The sequence below is a fragment of the Numida meleagris genome, chromosome 2 (assembly GCF_002078875.1).
Source record: "Numida meleagris isolate 19003 breed g44 Domestic line chromosome 2, NumMel1.0, whole genome shotgun sequence".
In the NCBI taxonomy this organism is placed as follows: domain Eukaryota; kingdom Metazoa; phylum Chordata; class Aves; order Galliformes; family Numididae; genus Numida; species Numida meleagris.
The window spans coordinates 144278292-144297434 of NC_034410.1; the positions used below are offsets into that span (position 1 = coordinate 144278292).

Here is a 19143-nt window from a genome sequence, read left to right on the forward strand (position 1 = left end):
GGGATGGGTGGCCTGGAGAGCTCAGACACAAAAAAGTGCCCTGGCTTAGGGGCAGCACAAGCCTGGAACAAGTCCTCCAGTGAAGCCAACTGTCCCATCACTGAACCATGTCCCATCACTGAACCATGTCCCTGGGGGCCATGTCCATGTCTCCTGAATATCTCCAGGGATGATGAATCCACCACTTCCCTGGGTATCCTGTTTCAATACTTCATCACCCTCTCTCTGAAGAAATTCTTCCTGATATCCAATCTAAACACATCCTGGTGCAACTTGGGGCCATTGCGGAGCAGAGGGGAGCACCAAGCTCTCGTCCTATTTATTTGCAGTGTGATTTCTCTGTTATGCATATCTTGGCCTCATTAAAGCCACACAGGGATGGACCAACAATGGCAGGGATGGGGCTGCTTGTCCTTCTGGTACTTTGGTGAAAAACAGAGATCAGGTCTTCCTTGATGCAGTTAATGAGAGGGACTGGACAGATGAGCAGATGCCAGACTGCTGGACTGGCTGGTGTTAAGCATTATACTGGGGTTAGCGGGATGCAGCTGCTAAAGTCAGGTTTTCCTAAACACAGCAACTCCCTCAGCAAAGGAAGAGGAAGCTCTGCAGAGCCAAATTGTTGCTCCATATGGGTTTTAGCAGCAGCACTTGGAACAAAGGGCCTTACTCACCCAGACGATACGTATCTTACCCGTATATAAATATAGCTATCTCCTGAGTGCGCACATCTCACGTTCAAAGTTCACCTTCAGAAAAACTTAACAAAACAGCTACATTTGCTCAACCACTCTCCTGGCTTCATCCCAAGCAGCAAGACGATGCCAGTCCATTTCCCTTATGACTGACTCCTTCTCTTTCTTCTCCCAATCCCAGCTGCAACAAGAGCATTTCCATCCTGACACCCTGAAAACTGAATGCAAGTTTCTGAGTCATTCTCACAGAGGAGTTTTGCACCAATCCATCTCTGCCACGTGCACCCTTGATCACAGTGAGGACTACAGGATAACCACCAGCACCCCTGTGACCCAAGACATGGAGAAGAAGTGGGGCCAGCTGGAGGAAAGCGACCGCGCTGGGATTTCCTCCAGCCACATCTGTGCGGAAGGAAACAGGAATTTGACAGGAAAGGTCCAGGAGGAGTGAGACAAAAACAAGAAACCCTGCAGGAGCCCAGTGTATGGGGGCAGAGCTACAGGCAGCCATCGGCATGTCCTGCTCCAGGCGCTGCGATGGAGAGAGCTGGCGAGGAGTACCTGCATCTCCTCTGCCTCCTTTACAGCACATGGCAAACAGCAGCTCACACCTAAACTCACAGAAAAGAACTGTATAGCTCCTTATATTATAGCCCTAATCAGACTTGAAGGAGTTTGGTGGTATTTAGGAAAGGTGCATTAAAGCTGGCATGGTGTCAGGGTGGAGGTTGGCAAGCATGGGAGGTGGGGAAAGAGGGAGGAATGGGGAAGATCAGATAGCTAGACAGACAGACTGACAGACAGATAACAAGAACAGCACAGTCCTCCCAGCATTGTGCAAGCAGGGAATGCACCCGAGGCCGGGGTAACATGATCGACTCCTTTTTATCTTTTATTTGCAGCTCTATTCTTTGAAGAGAGGCACCTAAAGCCCTGGAGACAAATCGAGATGCTCCAGACATCCCTTTAACAGCCCTTTACTGCTATTTTGAGTTTCTCCCCAACCCCTGAGCAATCCAAATTTGGGGTGTGTGTTGACAACTCTTTTTTTAAACTCAAATCCTGCTTGCACCCTAAGAGATTCGGCAAATGGGGGAAGCTCATGAAAGATGCACCAAACATTCAGGATTTGGGGGAAAACAACCCCATGCCCAGCAGTGGGTTGACTTATGAGCGGTGTGGACTTGATTTCATGATCCAGGATATCCCCTCTGCTGCTTTCCCCCACCAGCTTGTGGCTGTGGAGCCGATGTCAGAGGCTTTTCCTGGCTTGGATGTGAAGGGAAGGAAAGAAAAAAAAAAAGGTGGTGTGGGGGAAAAGAGGCCAACTCTGCAGGGAATGGTAACAGCATGCTGGAGGCTGGCTGCCTCCCATATATGCCGTGTTTTTTGGAGGAGGGGAAAGGGCTGGCTGTTTGGATATGGTGGAACCCCATGTTCCACTGGGAGCTTGAAATATTGGGTGCTGGTTCCCTACACCTCCTTCAGAGATTTCTTTTGGTGATAGGAGTCAGGAAAAAGAAAAAAAGTTCCAGTGATGGGACATTTCCAAGCTTCCTGCCTCATCCAAAAGAACCCATGGAAAGATAAAATCTGAAGCATCATTCCTGCCCCCAGCACATATAGGAGAACAAGACAACTCTGGTGCCAGCCATCTCTCTTGAGCACCTCACCCCGGTGCCTCTCCTACCCCAAATACCCACCGCGTCTGAACATCTGACCTCTGTTCTTGTGGTTTCTCACAGTATTTTGTACAAATTTAATACTTGTGACAGGTGCCTGAAGGGCAAGACATGAGGACAGCAATGCCCCTTACCAGGGAGGCACAAGGAACACAGGCAGCTACTGTCCCCAGGGGGATGGGAAGGGCAGGAATCAGAGAATTATCAGAGGTAATGGCTTTAAGTTGTTCCAGGTGAGGTTCAGGTTGGATATTAGGAAAACCTTCTTCTCAGAAAGAGTGGTAATACATTGCAATAGGCTGCCCAGGGAGGTGGTGGAGTCACTATTCAAGGAGGTGTTCAAGAAAAGTGGAGATGTGGCACTGAGGGACACGGTTTAGTGGGCATGGTGGTGATGGGTCAACAGTTGGACTACACGGTCTTAGTGGTCTTTCCAGTCTTAATGATTCTATGATTCACATGTCCCTGCTTGGTGGTGGGATGCTGTTGTGTATGTGCCTCTCACCACCTGGTCCTACCATTTTGGCAAGCCAGTGACAGCAAGAGCAGCCCTGAACAAAAGGGCACCCGTCATCTTTTTTGCATCAGCAGTGGGTCTTGCACAACCTCGTCGCCAAACAGCTGTCGGTGGCTTTGATGGACGTTTGTTGACAAAAACGGGGACTCAACCTACCCTACAGGTGGATTTCGATCTGCAAGCATCGTTTGAAGTACACACTGTCCTGCGATATGTTGAGGATGGCAATATGGAACATGAGGAAACATGCTCTGCCTGAGTGTTTTGTGATAAGCCTTATGGAGAGATATTCTACAGTGGCATCAAGCCAGACTGCTCAGAAGTCAAACACTGAAGAAAGGCAGACCTTACTGGCACCAGGTTGAGAGAGAGTTTGTAGTTCCTACCCCATCTTTAAATTTCTTCCATCATCCAGAGTACATGCTCTTGGTGGTTGTGCTCCCAAACCATCTCATCCTTTGCAATCTACGATGTTCCCCAGGACCACAGAATCATTTGAGTTGGAAGGGACCATGAAAGGTCATCTAGTCCAACTCCCCTGCAGTGAACAGGGACACCTACAGCTACATCAGGGTGCGCAGAGCTCCATACAGCCTGACACTGAATGTCTCGAAAGACAGGGCATCGATCACCTCTCTGGGCAACCTGTTCCAGTGCCTCAACACTCTTACTGTAAAAAAATGTAATTGCAATCCAAATCTTCTCTCTTTTATTTTTAGTACATTTCCCCTTGTTCTATCACAACAGACCCTACTCAAGAATCTGTCCCCTTCTTTCTTATGGCACCCTTTTAGATACTGAAATACTGCTAGGCAGGTTCACATGCACTGAGACAGGCTTCTGGCTGCTGGCAATGCAACAGGTCCTCTCCCTCTTGCTGGGCACCAAAGCACTCTTCAAAACAACCATCAGCCCATGAGGATGGTGCTGTGTCGAAAACCCTGGGACAGCTCCTCCTCATCCTCACCAGCCTTGACTGTTGCCATCACTCAGCAGAAAATGCTCCTCTTAACAGCCCTTCCAGCGCTGATGTGTGGTTTACGCTTTGGAACCCTAAGCCCACATCATGTAGAGAACAAATAACAGGGTTTCCTCTTGAAAAGCCCATCCAGAAACCTTAGCTCTAGCAAAAAGCCACAGCGAGAGCTCCTCAGTAATCCTGGGACATTGCTCTGCAAACACGACATGAAGACAAAGCTCTGGGGATAAAACTGGGGCTTGTGAGTGCCTCTGACCTGCTGGTTTCTGACGAACAGGGACAAAACCCAGCAGGGCTTTGTTCTGACCCGCGCTGCTCTTGCGCAAAAGCCCGGCATTGAGAGACGCTGTGCCAACCTCCCCTACCCACCAGAGCTTGCAGAGCAAATAAAGGTGGTTTTCTTTCAAATAAAAGATCAAAGGGAACAAAATGCTGAAAGTCACAGCTGCCCTTGACATCCTCTCCATCAGGGAGATGGGGAACGAAACTGGAATGGGGAGGAGGCAGGATCAAGCACTGCTTTGGAAGGAGTAGCCTGAGCGAGAAAGGAGATGGTGCTCCAGAAGGGAGATGTTTTGCCAAGCTACATGTAGCCATCACCAAATAGGGGAAGACGTAAGCACTGACTGACAGCACAACCAACCTCCCAGATCATCAACCAGCCACGTACACTGGGGTCACATGGTGTTGAAAGCCTCCAGGAGCAGCACCCAGCTTGAGCAGTGCCCTCATCACAGAATCACAGAATGGCATGGGTTGGAAGGGACTGCCAAGATCACCCAGTTCTAACCCTCCTGCTGCAGGCAGGGTTGCCAACTGCTAGATCAAGCACTAGATCAGGTTGCCCAGGGCCCCATCCAGCCTGGCCTTTACAAAAGCCAGTGAACTATTTGCATGAGCAAAACGCCCGCTCTGAACAGGAGACACCAGAAACTCTACAGGATGCTGCTACCCACCAACTTCCTGTCCAGGCAGAGAAAGCAAGGAGGATGTTGTGTAGCACTGCACAGCTGGCTGCAATGGACTGTGTCCAGGTGATTTTGGAGAGCACTGAAGAACTATGACGTCTTCAAGGGAATGGCAGGAAGGGGAGGAAAGAAGACATTAAAGGAAGGGCTCAAGGAGCTGGGAGGGAACAGAATTAGGACAGCTGACTTAAACTGGCCAAAGGGGTATTCCATACCATATGACATCATGTGGAAGGAGTTTTGAAGAGAGTGGGGGTTCATCACTCTCTCTTCCGCTGCTCAAGGGGCTAGATGGGCATCAACTGGGGGGTGGTGTGTAATTGCTTGTGCATCACTTGTTAAATACATTTATAAATATATGTAACCCATGAGTTCTACTTCTTTTTTCTCTGATTTTCTCCCCCATCCCACTGGGAAGAGGAGAAGGGAGAGAACAACCGTGTGGTGCTGAGCCACCTGTTGGGTTAAACCACAACACACACCCCTTAGGAATGGTGCACCAAGGGAAAGCAAATCCAGCAGCAGGACACTGCAACCTCAAAGCATCTTTCCAGACTTTTAGGACTACGTGGAGGTGAAGCGGTCATCACACAATGATTTTAAGGCTAGAGGAGCCCATGGATTGCAGTACATGGCTTATAAGAGAGCACCTGATTTCTCCAGAATTGCCTAAGAACACTTAATCACGAGCATGCTCTGGCTTTCTTTCATTAGGATATTTGCATAAAACTGGTGCTGTTTACAGGGAAATGCAAATTCCCTGCAGAAAGGGAAGTGTTTGGACGTGCTGGCTGTTCAGACGTGCCAGGCAGGGAAGCAAACACTTCTATCACCTGAAAATTAAATCAAGGCTGAGATGCAAAGCTTCCCCACCCTGCTCAGCAGGAAATTTTCCCCAGCTCCTACAGCCGGATCCGGCAGGGACGGGCCAGGGAGGACTCTGCGTTTCATCTGTGCTCTGCACATCCTTCCCAGCCCCACGGGGGAGGTTTTGATGGACTGGAGACACGCAAGCTGCTCCGCTCCCCATCGTTTCAGTGACATCCTGACACCTCGGCGTGGGTGGCATTTCCCGGCCACCCTTGCTGTGCTGGAGCAGGCTCTAACCAGGCTGAAAGTGAACGAGCTTCCCCGGTTTTCATTAATTAAGCTGCAAGTCTAAATTCATCAGTCATGATGATGAAAATAGTGAATATTTATTTTCAGGTTCACCTCAACGCATTTTGGGAGACACCCTGTTGTAGACTGGGCTGGACATCCCCATCACCCCTTTCTCCTTAGGCAAGCAGAAGTCACTGGGAGTGGTTTCTGTGCTGTGGGGTTAGAGGGACACATCAGATGGTTTCAGGCTGGGGGACACACAGCCTGTTCCCAATTCTCCCCATTGCACCTGCATTTCTCTCCACCTCTGTTTCCTGCTGCTTCCTAAAGAGCCCAGCTACAGCAAACAGAAAACATAACATTGGGAAAAATCTCTGGGGACCATGCAGAAATATTCAGTGCTTAATGCTGTTTGGTTCCTCCCTTACAAACTCAGTGAAACTAAATGAGGGCATGCCTATTAATATACCTGGCTCTGTGCTGAAATCCATACAATTTTAACTATCTCAGCAAAAAAAGCACATTACCGTGCCCTACAGGAGTTGTGCATAGAGTACTCAGAGCAGCCAGCACAAAGCTACTTAACAAATTTATCCTGCAGAATTTGGCACATGAGAACTAAGAGCAAAACCAGCTCAGGGATGGGTTGTCCTTGTGGTCCAGCCTGGGGTGGGGGGGAGATGAAGGCCACCAAAAACATCCCTTGAAGCCACACCACATGGGGCTCATGTGCTTCAGCACGAAGTCAGCTGAAATCCTAGCTTGGTTCAGCCCCACCAGCATAAGAGCATTGAATAGCTGACAGCAAAACTGGAGTTTTCCTCCACCTCTGCAGAAGCCAGCACTGGCTCACGCATGGGCTCCTGCTGGCTGCTCCCTTCTGGGCAACTGCACCCAGGAGCTTGACCCTACCTTGGGAAGTGGAATAAGAAAAGGCGAATTTTCAGCTGGATCCAATCCCAGCCTATCTGCAACCACCATGGCACAGCACAGTGGGCAGCACGAGGCAGGGACAGGCAGCCAAGGGATGCTAAATGAGTGCTAATTGAAGGCACCGGCATGGCATGAAACTCAGCTGCTTGTTCCGCAGCATTTTTATCAGCTGCTTGAAAAGAACCCTGCCCACTCCATTTCCAAGTCTACTGCAAATGGTATTCTCATCAATTTGATGGAGCATATCCTCTCTGCAGTCATTAGCAAGGCCTGAGCAGGCATTTACTAGAAACACAGTAACAGGAGTTCCCCTGAGCACTACCCATGGGCTGCTCTGCCCAGCAGTGACGCCTAAAAGACTTTGGGGACTTTAGATCTCCAGCTTTTGGCAAAGCAGGCTCTGCTTGACGCCTGGGCTCAACCCAAAGCAAGTCAAGGCTTTCACAAATTGAATTTTCTAAGGTCCCTGAACGCTATTTCAAATGACCCTCCTGTTGCAAAGCATTCCTCTCACCACTGGAAATGCAGAGAGGGGACAGACACCAGGGTCACCACCTGTGGCACAGTGACTGCAACTCCGCACCTACAGCACACCCTGGCAGTCCTCCCAGCTCACAGCCCCAGCCCCAAGGACGAGGGGAATTCCCAGCAGATGGTCTGATGGGCACATCCCTTTGATGCCCAGGAACCAATAACCCGTCCTTGACCCGTCCACTTGACTAGAACAAACAGAACTCAAAAGATTCTCTGGTAGCACTTCCAACAGCTCATGGGAGGAACTGCTGCCACGCTGTGTGCACAATGCCTCTCCCATGTTTTATCAGCAGGAAAGCTAAGATGGTCAAAGAAGCACAGAAGGAGACCACCACCAAGTTCATTGTTGTTCCAATTCCAAATCCATCCCACCAATCTCATTCACGGAGAACAGCTGAGGTTGGAAAAGACCAATAACATAATCTAGTCCTACCATCAACTCATCCGACCACAACCACTAAAGCATGTCCTTTGGTGCCACTACCCTTTTCTTGAAAATCTCCCTGGATGGTGACTCTACCACCTCCCTGGCAGCCTGTTTCAGTGCCTCACCACTCCTTCTGAGAAGAAATTTTTCCTAATAACCAACCCACTGAAGACTTTTCACATTCTAAGCATGCAAAAAGCAGTTTTCTCCTCCTTGAATGTATGTCTCAAATTCCTTTCAGTTTTGCGTTAGAGATACAACACACACAGTTTTTAGCTCAAACTATGCAAAAAAAAGAGTTGACCCAAAGTCAGGAACTGTGAAGAAAATCAGAGTACATGTTGGAAAACAGTTCTGGGGACTACCCAGAAATTTTTAAAATAAAAAAGAAATGAATATTTTAGAGGGGAACCAGGCACTCCATAAATGTGCAATGAAAAGAACAAAATCAGGCTGTGGGCTGCCCTACTGGCCCTCATTTAAGCCATCATTCAGACAGGCTTTAAAAGAGATATTTTTTCAACTTTTCTACGTGATATATTGTTCCCATACATTTTAGCAAAGAGCAGTGGGACAGAGGATGCTCAAGAGCAGCTTAGGAATCCAGAGAAAGCTAACTGCATGTAGGATTAACCCGGTTTTTAAAACACCAGATTTTAAGCGTAACTTCTTTCTTCCAAATCACGCCTTTTTGAATGAGTTCACTTTCAGGAAGCCATCCCATACGCTCGCCTCGAAAAATGTTTTTCTCTGGCTTGCCTCCAGTTAATCGGATAATTGGGAGTTTATAAGTTCATAACTTGAGCTGAAGTCAGAAAGTTTCAGCTTTCATTCTTCCAAAGCTGATTCACGGCCAGTCTGGCCCAAAACACGGGCTTGCTTCAAGTTTGCTATTATTTCAGAGTTCATTCACAGTTTAAAACGATGCTCTGGTCGCACCCGGTATCTCCCATGCTATCATCCAACTCTGCGCTGGCACACAGGAGCTCGGAAACGCCTGCGTGTTCCTGACTCGACCTTTATTGAGAGAAACGCCTCCAGATTCATTGCTTTGCTACACATTCAGAGGGATTTCAAGCCAGGATTTCAGTATCGGGGCTGCCCCACGCCTGAACCATGAGCACTGATGTCGAACGCAGGCAGGGAGCAGAGACAGGGCAGCAGACTGAGGCACAATATCTTGGACTGACTGAATGGACCTCAAAACAGACATCTGAGCTTTTCCAATTGCCCCCTCTGCTACAAGAACTCGAGCTTCCTAATTTCACTGAACCCAGCTGTCTCGCGGGTCTGCAAAGCAAACAAGAAGAGAAGCGAGCTTTTTGGCTCCCTTGGAAACTTTGCAATCCAAGAAAATCAGACAAAACATTTTAATATGCTTAAGTTTGTCCATCAACAGTCTCAATTTCTTGGGGACCTGACCCTCTGTTTGAACCAACCAACGCTACCCTGACGACAGTATTTTTGGGTCCTGTGTGAAATAATCCCACAGCAGCCCCACTGCCAAGTCTTGCAAAAATTCCCAGGCCACAGGGCTGCTGCTGGCAGCAGGGAGCCATCGTGGAGGTGCACCCCTTGCAGGTTTACGTGGGTTGCCAAAAGCTCTTGGGTCTCCAAGGGTCGGAAGCACGGAGAGGCACGCAGCATGTTAAATAAATCTTAATAAAAGCATGGAAATACATATAGGTGAGTGCCTGATGTTTCACAATTCATGTCACAGAATGGCTGAGGTTGGCAGGATCCTCTGGGTCCATCTGGTCCCATCCTTGCTCAAGCAGAGACACCTACAGCAGACTGCCCAGGGCCATATCCAGGCAGCTTTTGGAGATCTTCAAAGAGGAGAGCCAATAACCTCTCTGGGCACAATAACTTCTCTGGGCAACCTGCGGCAGTGCTCTGTCACCTGCGCAGCACAGGAAAGCTTCCTGATGTTCAGGGGGAACCTCCTGGGCTCCAGTTTGTGCCAGTGCCTCTTGTCCTGGCACTGGGCACCAGTGAAAAGAGCCATGCTCTATCTTCTTTATATCTCCCTTTTTGGACATTGTTAAGATCCCCCTGAGCCTCTTCTCCAGGCTGAACAGTCCCAGCTCTCTCTTTCCTCGTAGCGGATGTGTTCCCGTCCCGCCGTTTTCATGGCCACTTGTTGGACTTGCTCCAGTAGGTCCATGATGGATGGACAAGATTCCTGGTCTCAGCTACTCAGAAATATCTCAACTGTGCTCCTCTAGGGAAATTAGCATCTAAACTACATGTCTAGCATTAAAGGATATAATTTCCTGTCTCTGCCCTGCCCACAGTCATTTGAGGACACAGACCACATGCAGGGCATCCCAGCCCATCCTGAAGACACAGACCTTCCCGCCCAGCTTCTGCCTTCCAGCTCCAAGCAGTCAGATGGCAACACCAAACTCCTGCTTTGGATGAAGGGAAAAGCACAGCATAGAATCACAGAATGGCCTGGGTTGAAAAGGACCATAATAATCATCGAGTTTCAACCCCCCTGCTGTGTGCAGGTTTGCCAGCCTGGCCTTGATTGCCTCCAGGGACAGGGCATCCACAGCCTCCTTGGGCAACCTGTTCCAGTGCGTCACCACCCTCTGAATGAAAAACTTCCTTCTAACCTCTAATCTACATCTCCCCTATCTCAGTTTAAAACCATTCCCCCTTGTCCTATCGCTATCCACCCTTGTGAACAATTGTTCCCCCTCTTGTTTATACGCTCCCTTCAAGTATTGGAAGGCCACAATGAAGTCTCCCTGGAGCCTTCTCTTCTCCAAGCTAAACAAGCCCAGTTCCCTCAACCTTTCTTCATAGGAGAGGTGAGCACACCATGGTGGTCACCCCAGATCCCATCAGCAAAGCCCATCTGAAATGCAGAGGAGCCTTGCTTGTAGCAAGGGATGAGGCTGAGCCTGCAAGGTGGAAAGTTCAAGTGGCCTCTGTTTATTTGGCTTTGCAGAGAGCAGTCACCCAACCTGAACATAGGCCAAGCACCTTCCCATCGCAGGAAGTCTTTAAATAACCACCAGTGGTCAGGCCTTTGGTTTTACAGCTCTGCTGGATCAAAAAAAAGTCCTTCACCCTATGTCTGCTTCAGCTATTTCCTTGGGTATAAAAAAACCAGCTGCTAGTGTTCCTACCTCCTATGTCTTCATACCCATCACAACCACGTGCTTCACAGAAGCTTGCTAGAGGCAAAAAAATATCTCAGTGTAGGCATAAGAACATTTACAGGCTTTTCCTCCCTTGTATGAGATGAATTTTACATGTTTCACTTTGCTTTCATGTGAATTAGTGGTTGATTTTACTCCTTGGGGCTCTCCTTGCCTGCTCAGTCCAGCCATTAAGGCTCATACTTAATATCTCACAATACTTTCATCCACCTGAAACTTCACTGGAACATAATAAGGTGCTTCTCACCTTCCTGCCAATTCAAATGGTTAAAACAATGAAGAATAAAATCCTCCCTTGGTCATGGGCATCCTCTTCCTTTTCCATCTCCTCCTCACTTGGGACTACCCCATTCTTGGCAGAGAAGCTCCTTGGATGCAGAGAGGATTTAGTCAGCAGGACTAACAGGGAAATAACATCCATCACCCCAAAAAGGCTTTCTGATGAATTTACCTTGGGGATTTGGAGCCAGAAACCCTGCCAAGACCTCAACTGGATGGGTCACCCAGCGGATCCAGCTCTACAGATGGAAAATACCCAAGTGCGTTTTGCTGGGAAGCTGGGTTGATTTGGGATTTGAGCAGTGCAGGCTTGCCAAGACTCTAGAGGATGGAAATGAGTTTTTTTACCTATAGCTGTCATTAACAGATTGCCCTAAAATGATGGCTGGCAAACAAGTAAACAAGCCAAAGAGTTTTTTACACTCGGAAAACAAGACCTTGCCCTGACCTCCTCTTGGGCAGATTCACTGGGGTGCAACAAACCAGTATTTTATTTTAAACTATGCTTGTAAAAAGTAAAAAAAGCTGCTTCCTTGACACTCCAGTCAGGTAAGGACACAGCAGGCTATACTGACTTATAAATAAGCCTGCTCTTGTATATATGTGTTTTAAAATAAGCTTATGAAACGTAAACACATAGACTTAAAAAAAAAATTCAACCTCATTGAAGCCATTCAATTGGGGCCGAGCCAGGCTTTCTTCTCTGCTTCATGCATCTGCCTAAAGGATGCTAACTCAGACCCAGAAAACCACTCGTAAGCAGAAATAACACTTCCCAAAAACACACAGTTCCATTTGCAATTGTTCACTCCTTGAAGGGGTGCCTGGAAAAATGCAAAAAGGAGTAAAATCATGTGTTTTTACTAAGGACCATCATTTCTGCCTCAGTTTTGAAACACGGTTACAAGGAGAGGAAAGGCTCCCTCCAACCGATGCGTAGCTTAAGCACTTTCCATGCTGCCTATTCTCTTCGTGCCATTGAGACGAGTGATTTTTTTATTCTTCCCTGTTCCTGTCCCTCATCTATCAGTGGAAACAATCACCAGGAAATCTGAGCAGTAAAAATAAAACTCAGATTTGGCTTTGGAGGAGCAGGTGCAAGGGGAGACGCTATTTTTAACTCTTATCCTGCAAGAAGGGAATGCCAGGACCCCTCTGAGCAGGTCTTGTCTGAGACCTGGAGATTTATTTGGAGGTGGTGGAGGGGTCTGACTGGTGGTTAATCCTGGTGCTGGGTGCTTGGGGCTGGAAGAGAAAACATCAAAGCATTCCTGCAGCTGCTGGGGAAAAGGGAGAGGCAGCAGACGTCTGCCTCCTCCCTGTGCAGCTCTCCACCCAGCAATCCACAAGCAGGGAAAGCTGCTGAGATGTCTCAGCAAACTCCTGGAGTGTGCAGAGAGAAGGATAAGGAGAGAAGCTGGGGATGCCCAATGGGAAATAATACAGCCCCAAAAGAGATTCATCACTACTACTAGCCAGAAAATGTGTGTGACTTGATTCCAACACCAGCTAGACCTGGACAAATACTATTTAGCCTTTGCATTTTATTCCTTCTCTAAGTAATATACAGAAAAAGCGAAACAAGTCTGTGGAGCGAAACAAGTTCTGGAAGTACTTCTCCATCCCTCATACTAACTTCAGAAGGAGTGTAGGACACATCCCTAACATTAACCAAAGTACCATCCATGAGCATAGAGAATGGCAACTGGGAAGAACCAGGGCTTTGGTAGGAGCCTTACTGTGGGATTTACAGACAGTGCACTCCAGCAAGACATTCCTAAGACAAAAGCCATTTTGAGGATATAGTCAGTCAAAGGGCTTGTCCATCAGACTCAGGGATGATTCAGAAAGAACCAGCTTCCTTGACGGACAGCCTGATCTAGCTGGTGGCAACCCAGTCCACAGCAGGGGAGACGGAACTGGATGATCTTTAGGGTTCCTTCCAACCCAAGCCATTCTACGACTCTTTGAATGAGGAGGAATTAATCTCACCAGCGTGGCTAAAGCAACTTTGTCAAAGGCTGGTGCTCAAGACTTCTTCATCCAAGGAATCAAATGGCCTCAGGCAGGCTGTCCCATGGGACTTCTGCATACATCTCCAACCTCATTACAACTCCAAAGACCACAGAATCCAGCTCCTGACCTTCTCCAGAGCAGAGATGACAAAACGTTTCCTGTTATTTATAGCAGCTGGAGAGTCTGATGGGAAAACCCCACTTGTGCAACGCGGGCTGCTTGCCATCATCGCTCCACAGAGAACAGTTGGGCTGCTCCGCATTCCTGTTCCATCCTGAGATGGTCTCACTGTGGGCAACACCATGTCAAGAGGCTGCACAAGAGGAAAGATCAGGCATCTTGCTCCCACTTGCTCAATAGTACAGCATAACTTGAATTAAGGAAGAAAAACAAAAACTGAGCACTCCAAGCAAGGGGGCTTCAGCTGTGAGGCTACAGGGACCACAAGGAGCACACTTCACCCACATGGGGCACAACGTGCTTGACCTTACCTAGGAGATGATCTCAGCCTTTCCACGAGACTGAGAGGAGGGAACAGCCCCTTTGCCAGATGCTACCCACCTCCTCAAAGCATGGTGGCATGTGCATGAGCACATTTGTTTGCTGGCATCCCTCTTTCCACCACCCTGGCATGTACCAAAGGTGCTTTCCAGCACGCTTAGTCACTCAGGTGCAGGAATTCTGGCAGCCCAAGGCAAGTTCTTCCTGAAACAGGATGGGCTTTGCTGCTGGCTCGGCAGGCGAGAGCCTCCCAGCACCGGCCCTGTGTGAGACAAGCATTTCATGTCACGCTGTTGAGGAGGAATCCCATAGCTTCTGTTCTGGGCCAGCGCCAGCACTGCTTTCTGCTTGCTTTTCGAGCCGAGGGAAGCAAGCAGATGGGCTGTTTGCTGCCGTGAGATCCTGTGAATCAACTTGCCAGCCACGACAGGGACAGCCAGCTCCTGCACTACAGATGAAATGCTGTGGATGCACCCAAAAGAGCCACAGTCGCTCTGCTGTGATACAAAATTAACCAGCTCGCGGTTAATTTTCACCCTTGTGGAAGGGGAGGGTGAGCATCTCCAATGCTGTGCAACATTAACTGGGGTGAGGTTTAGGACCATGTGCTTCACTTCATCGTCAAGCTCTTGCTCCTGTCCAGGTGATGATGCTATGGGTAGGACTAAGTATGAGAGAAGAAATCTGAATTTAAGTTTCTCTCTGCTGTAGCTTCACTGTTCATGAACCCTCTTGGTCCCATGGCCATTGTGGGAACCTGAGAACCCTTCTCACATAATCCTTAGCAATAAAACCCAAACCCAGAGCCGTGGCCGAGACCCTAGGTACATCTCCAAAGGCATTATGTTCTTGAGAGATGAAGCTTGTGGCTGGAAGAGGATCAGAGAGAGAGCAAGAAAGCATGGTCTGCTGCAGCATCCTCTCCATCTGAGCAATGCACAGCAGCCTTGGCTTTCAGGGCAGCTTGGCAAGCAAACACAAGAGATTTCATTCAGCTTTCCGCCGAGCTCTCTGAAGAGCAGGGTCAGATCTGCTCTCATGATGCTACCCGGGGAGGTCTCAGCCACTGTGATGGGCAACCTCCTGCTAAATATCCTCAGGCTGTTTGCCTGCAACTCCAATTAATAACACCATATTTTGTCAACAAGTTTGGGTCGGCAGCAAGTCCAAGGCTTCAAGCTGGTTAACTTTTTTCCACCAAACATGCCCAGGGATATTTTGATTCCTTGCCCTTGAGAAGTTTATTTGTGTAGATCCCTTTCACTTCCCAGATTCCAGCAGCGGAAGACGCTTTCTAATAGCTGGGGAAAGACTTGACGGCTGTGGCCGGGGCTCCCCGGTGCTGGAGCTAGAAAAGCATAGCACCTGCCAACGCCGCCTGAGAGAGTCCAAGAGGCTTGTAATTAGCCTGGGAGAGAAACCAAGGCAAGTGCACTGCAAAGACACCATCCTGGTGTGTCAGATGCAATGAGATCTGCAGAGAATTTGTAGGAGCTCTTCTTGCTGGAGGCAAAATGTGACTGGGGTCATAGTGCCCCAAAAGAAGAGCAGTGGAGAACATCAGTTATCCCCACTTTCAGCCTTTCTAGTGTCACATCAACCAGGGAGAGAGGATTCAACAGCAAATCAACCATCCCCACCACCCAGGACATCACTCCAAGCAATGCTCTCAATACTTCAAAGCATCACTGGACGCAAAGAATAGATCCAAATGGCTTACATTAACCTTTGCCTGTTAAAGATGTCATGCTTTTCAGGAGCAGGAGCAGCAAGGTGGGCGATTTCTTGACCTTCCTCCCCAGCACCCAACTGAGGGACATGGTTAGTGGACATGGTGGGGATGGGTTGACAGCTGGACTAGATGATCTCAGTGGTCTTTTCCAACCATAATGATTCTATGATTTTATTTCCCAAGATGTGTAGGGTGCTTCTTTCATCACCAGCATGCTGATGCTTCATCTTGAAGCACTGAGAAATAAATTTGGGGATTCAAAGGGTTGGGTGAAATAGATTTGACTGAGACTCCTGTGCTGTCTGGGCCATCCTGGAAAATGACTTACAGATGCTACAACTGGCTGGCACGCTCTTTGCCCAGACAGAATAAGAATCTGGCAGGCTCATTATTTAAGAGGCATTACTGCCTTGTACAAAGGGTGTGTCCTGGACAGCCATGAGATTTATTGTGCAGATATAAAGTGGCTGAGTTCTAAACCAGGAGCAGAGTGAGGAAAAGCAACAAGCTCCTTCATAGGAAAGCCAAACAGCTCCTGCTTATCACATCTGCAATTATTTGCACATGAAGGGGAGGCCAGGAGGGCAAAGGCACCCCAGGGTGAGATAGGGAGGGAAGGAGTAGAGAAAGTCATGCCTTTTAACAGCAGTTGGGATATCTTCTCTGGCACATTCCTCTCCCTCCAGTAATCTTATGGGAGCCTTGAAAGGTTGTGAAACCCAATTACTCCCTGCTGGAAGCTCTATGGGGATACTGGCAGCCAGAACTGGGGTGGAAGGACAGGATGGATGCCTTGGATGCCTGTGATGTTACAAATGGTGACACCCATCCTTGGAGGTGTTGAAGAAAAGGGTAGATGTCGCATGGAGTGAAATGGTCTACACTGGTCACAGGTATGAGTTGATGGTTGGACTACATGATCTGATCTTTGAACCTTAATGATTCTGTGATTCTATAATCATTAAACTCGGTGACATGGGCAAAGCTTTTCCCATCGTGTATCTCCTCCCCACCTTTTTCCCCAAACCTTGTGCTTGGAACAGAGCTGGGTTTGAGCTGCAACGTTTCAGATTGGTGCAAAGCAGCGGTCATTTGCACCAGCGAAAAGTAAGAGCAGCACAGCACCCAGCTGGGTGACAACGAACATTTTAAATGAACAGTCAATAGAGCTGAGCCCAACTGCTGGTTGGGCTGTTGATGGTTGGACTGGATGATCTTAGCGGCCTTTTCCAACTTTGATGATTCTATACTACATCCTTCTCTGTCAAAATCACTGGGGAGGATGATGAAAAAGCAAAGCTTCTCAGAGTGGTGCAAAGGAGATAGCCAGCTCTGTGTGATGCAATACTTACCTCTTCCCGAGATTTGGGTCAGGCCATGCACTTGCATCACTTCAAGCTGTGTTTGCTCAGGGCTAGAAAGTTAAATCCTTTGGGTTTCACTGTAAATCTCAGCCGAGAGCAAGAGCTGGAGGAGAAGCACAGCGGGATCACACAATCAGTCGTAGGGGGTTGGAAGGGACCTCTGGGACCACATTTAGTCCAATCCTGCTAAAGCACATTCCATAGAGTAGGCTGCATATTTCTCTTGTTCATATAGAACTTCCTATGTTCCAGTTTGTGCCTGCTGCCACTTGTCCTGTCATACCCCCGAAATGAGTCTGGCCCCGTCCAACTGACTATTGCCCATTATAAGCATTGGTAAGATCCCCTCTCAGTCTCCTCCAGGCTGAACGGTCCCAGGTGCCTCAACCTTTTCTTGTAAGGGAAATGCTCCAGGCCCTTAATCATCGTAGTGGCCCTCGAGATCCTCCGGGATGGCTCCTCCAGGCTCTTTGCATGATGCCTGGTGTCTCCATCCTTCCATCAGTTGGTCAAAGCATTGGACAAAGTCATGTGCCAGGCAGCACAATATGCCTTAGCTCATCTCTGGTTTCAATTAAAGTCATGAATAATTTTAGCAAGAAAGCTCTGAACAGAGCACAGTCTGCGGGAGGCTCGCTAACGGCAGCCACATGTTTTGCTGCTGGGAGCTGCAGGTGCACCTCGAGATGCGGCCAGTGCCAGCGGGCAGGTGGCTTAGCAAAGAAACCAAAAAAAAAAAACCCACAAATTTATCATCCAATGCCATCAAACCAAGACTTCTGGGTTTGAGAAAATGGCGTTAAGTTGATCCTGGATGCTTTGCGAACTGCTTGGGGGGCTGTAATCATTTTATCTGGGGCATGCAATAGTCTTTGGCTCCTACTGCGTTTGCATTTGCCAGAAAGACAGTTGGTCATGCTGGATTACAGCTGGTGGTAATTACATGACCATGCCTCCTCAGTAGCAAGGAGGGGAAATAAAGAAAAGAGAAAACTGCATGTGCATCCCTCCGCTCGTTGCTTTGTGCAAAGACATTCCCTGTGAGCAGAAATACCTCTTGTGCTCAGTGTCAGCACCTGAAAAAATTATTGATGATGCACACTGAAACAGAGACAAGATGTGGAAATCACTCCTGTCGAAGCTGTTTCATAAGCACTGGCTGTATTCCCTGAAGGACACTGCTCTGCCTTGCCCAGCTATAAACATGGCGAGCAGCATTCCCCACTTCCCCAAACGTGTCTGCAAAATCCGAAACAGATGCTCCAAGATGTCTAGATGCCTGCTTGAAGACATTTTCTTTCATCTGGTAAATTGCTACTTCCAAGGGAAAAGATCTTAAGCAGTCCTCAAGGCCCTTTAATAATCCGAACACCTATTTCTATCCTTTTTGGACCTCAGAGTGTCTTGTGCTTTGGCATCATATTCCCTCTCCCAAGCATCTCACAGCTGGCCTGAGTCTCCTTGCCAGCACTTACACCCCTGGAGCTGGTTTATAGCTGACCATGAGCAAACCCACTGCAGGTGATGCCACAATGCCACCAAGATGGGCAACACTGTGCAAACAAGGGCCGGTCAGGGGGTTGCAAAAATATGGTGCAAAACAACAACCTGAGATGCTATTTGTAATCATTGCAATGGTAACACTTCCATGAAAACCATATCAGGAGGAAACGTGTGTCCAAAGATGGGCAACAAAACTGGTGAAGGGTCTGAAGCACAAGTCTTATGGGGAGTGGCTGAGGGAATTGGGACTGCTTAGTTTGGAGGAGGCTCAGGGGAGACCTCATTGCTCTCTACAGCTCCCTGAAAGGACGTTGTGGTGAAGTGGGGGTCGGCCTCTTCTCCCAGGTAACAGTGACAGGACAAGAGGGAATGGCCTCATGTTGTGCCAGGGGAAGTTCAGTTTGGATATTAGGAAAAATTTCTTCTCAGAAAGAGTCGTGAAGTATTGGAACAGGCTGCCCAGGGAGGTGGTGGAGTCACTGCCTCAATGAGTCTATGATTCTATAAAATCCTCCCCCTCCAGCTACTGGCCATGCTCCATTGGTTCTTCATTGCTTCACTGGCCCTTTATAGTCCCCTTAGTTCTGATGTGCCCAAGCCTGAACGTAATTGAGGTTCATTTTTGCTGAGGATTTCCTCTCATCTCCTTCAGCATTTCTAGCTTTGACAAATAAGCAGCCAGTCCCCAAACCTCAGGCTCTCTGTTGCTTGTGGTTCCTTCCCCTTCGATTCTAAGAAA

The 19143-nt window shown here is 48.4% G+C and overlaps 1 protein-coding gene across 2 annotated transcripts in view; it reads right to left on the reverse strand.

Annotated features, from left to right (window-relative positions):
* The window catches only part of PTP4A3 (protein tyrosine phosphatase type IVA, member 3), a 43900-nt gene that overhangs the window by 14537 nt on the left and 10220 nt on the right, over positions 1-19143 (reverse strand). Inside the window, exon 1 of one of the 2 annotated variants that reach the window (XM_021387220.1) lies at positions 16890-17010. The exons of the other annotated variant lie outside the window; for it this stretch is intronic. The gene's annotated coding sequence lies outside the window, so the exon portion shown is untranslated. Of the gene's footprint in view, positions 1-16889; positions 17011-19143 lie in introns of those variants that run through there. 2 annotated transcript variants of the gene reach the window in all.